The 2,592-nt window shown below is 43.4% G+C and overlaps 1 pseudogene; it reads right to left on the bottom strand.

Moving 5' to 3' along the window:
• Nucleotides 1–1,787: 1,787 nt before the first annotated feature.
• On the bottom strand, nucleotides 1,788–2,313 carry LOC101657630 (annotated as a pseudogene).
• Nucleotides 2,314–2,592: the final 279 nt, after the last annotated feature.

Raw genomic sequence — 2,592 nt, 5'->3', positions numbered from 1 at the left:
TCTAGTTCTTCAGCCAGCAGTCTATCTTCTAACCTGATTTACCAACTTACGCAAACTCGTGAACCAACAACCTATTGTCTGACTTGCTAACTTCGGTTCATCAACCCTTGCAACCACATAAGTCATTAGATTTATGTCAACTTGACAGTACTTGTGTAGAGGTAGGGGCAGAACCTAACCTGTCAATCTAGTTGTAGCCTGAGAACATCTCCTTGGGGATGCGGCCTTTGTGTAAGAGTGAGAGACACTGGGAACTGCTTTTCTTTTTGCTTCTTTGCCTTCCCGTTTGCTGGTCTCTGTGCCTGCTTCCAGGGGTGGCCTCATATGGGTCGCCTAACCCTGAGAGCTGTCTGTGCCCTGCCACGTGCCCATGTTTCCACTCAGCTTGGATCCACTTGAGTCTGCCCCTATCCACCAGCCTGTAATCTCCCTGCATCCTGCTTCACCTTTCTGAGTCAGCTGCCTGCAGCTGTGTGAGGCTGAAGAGGGTGCCTGCTAGCATTGGCCAGTGGGCTAGGACGCTCTCTTCTTTCTTGTGAACGTTTAAAACTTTTTTGTGTGAATTGAGTGAAGGTTTAGAGCAAATCCATTTTCCATTCAACAATTCATGCACATTTTGTTTCATGTCATTGATTGCAACTCCATGATGTCACCTCCTTTCATTCTTATTCCATTTCCTCCCCCTATTTCCTGCTTCCATTCCTCTGTATTTCCTTAACCTTTCCTGACTCTGAGCCCTTAGATCTCAAATTGTTCATTTTCTCAGGAGCGTGCACCTCCCTGGTGCTACTGTTCCCCTTATAGACCTATTATTTGACTGAGAAACTGAGCCACAGGGGGGAGCTCAGTTCCAGATCTGAAGGGTAACTACCAGCATAGTCTTGGGTGTTCCATCAGGATATATATGTTTGATGATTTTAGGTTTTGTTTCACGTCTTCTTCTCACTCTGTATCAGGATCTTTTAAAGCAATCCCTTGCATAGAGATCAACAATGATAGGTGGGCACCATCTAGTTCTTCTGATCTCAAGATTGTGGAGTCTGAGGTTTGCGTAATAAGGTAGATACTATTTAAATTAATTATGTACCTATACCATTGCACAAAAGATCTAGATGGCTGGATTTTAGGGAACGTACTTCGTTTAGGAAACGATACGAGGGGGCTTTATAAAAATATGGACTTAAAATGTTTTTCCATGAATTTTTGAAGCCCCTAGTATACCTATAAATACAAGGTAACCCCAATCTTGATCACAAAATTAAGGCAGTAACTTCATCCTGAGCTAAAAAGGGTCATAAGCAATTCAGAGTGCACCCCACAGTGAGAGGTACTTCCCCACTCACCCTCTATCTCAGGGCATAATTTTTGGAGAAAAGGTCTCTTACATTTCTTTAGGGATATTATCTATTAAATGTTCTTAATAAGATAGGAGCGGCATTGGTTGACATTGGGAACAAATTTTATGAATGATATTCGGAGAAAGCACATAAATTGTTACATTCTAGGGAGCTAAGCTTCCATTCTGTTTAAAATTGAATGAACGTACTCACATAGGGCCACTGTTCTTGCTTTAATTAATGAAAAATAGTGTGGTCTGTCCAGATTTTTATGGTTCTGCCCATATCACCATCAGCTGTACTGTTCTTTTCATTTAAAAATACTCTGACCAAATAATCTTGCAAAGGAAAGACAACCTAGCCTGAAGTATGTACAATAAAGACAAGGGGGAGATGAGTACTTTCCCGCTCAGTTATCATGCTTCGGACCCTCACTTCCACAGAGCTTTGTTATGCTGTTTGTGTCAAGAACATCACGAACTGTCCCCGATTGTCAAAATGGTTGGCAGGCCAGTTGTAAACTGTCCATGTTGGCTCTCCAACAGACAGCCGCGTTGCTCAAACATAGTTCCTCTTGCCCAGTGGGAAACAGTGATAAATTCCATCTGGAAGTGTTATCATGTCTCTTTCCTTCATGAAAATCAGATCTACTTGTCCTCTTAATCCCCTCCATCACAATAGCCACTTCTATCCAAGATATATTGCATTTCATCATCCAAATGTCGCTGTTCGGCATAGCACATTTTAATCTTTTCTTCATAATGTGGTAGTTTATCTTTCAATATTATCATGTCCATCCTGGAGCTGTTTCTCTCTTTTCTTCCTCTGGATCATGCACATACTTAGCAGCATCCAGTATCCAGTAAAATATGCCAGGCTGATGCAGTCACTCCAGAAGAATGGGGCAATTGGGCTCCAGGGTGTGGGGCATCCTCTGGTCATGTGGGGGTTTGGCCACATACCACACTGCCACCATTTTCCTGCCTGGGTGCTGCCCGAAATCTAGAGCAACTTGGGAGGTCTTCTTGATATAAAGCTCTTTCTTCTACCTATATGCGTGTCACTGGTGTGTTTCTCTAGACAACCCAGCCTAACACAGTGGGACAAGCCTCCAGCCTGACACCTGATCCACAGGGTTGGGACTTGCCAGCCATTCCCTTGATGGTCTCTTAGCTCTGTGAGACTTTACAGAGAGTTACAGATGCCAAAGACAGGAGGGAAAGTACGGAAGGGAAAAGGAGGAGTTGATGGTAGA

The sequence above is a fragment of the Echinops telfairi genome, unplaced genomic scaffold (genome assembly GCF_000313985.2).
Source record: "Echinops telfairi isolate 266 unplaced genomic scaffold, ASM31398v2 ScPeMD7_8;HRSCAF=38, whole genome shotgun sequence".
NCBI classification, from domain to species: domain Eukaryota; kingdom Metazoa; phylum Chordata; class Mammalia; order Afrosoricida; family Tenrecidae; genus Echinops; species Echinops telfairi.
The sequence above is the reverse complement of the archived record's forward strand: the minus strand, read 5'-3'. Positions and strand labels throughout refer to the sequence as shown.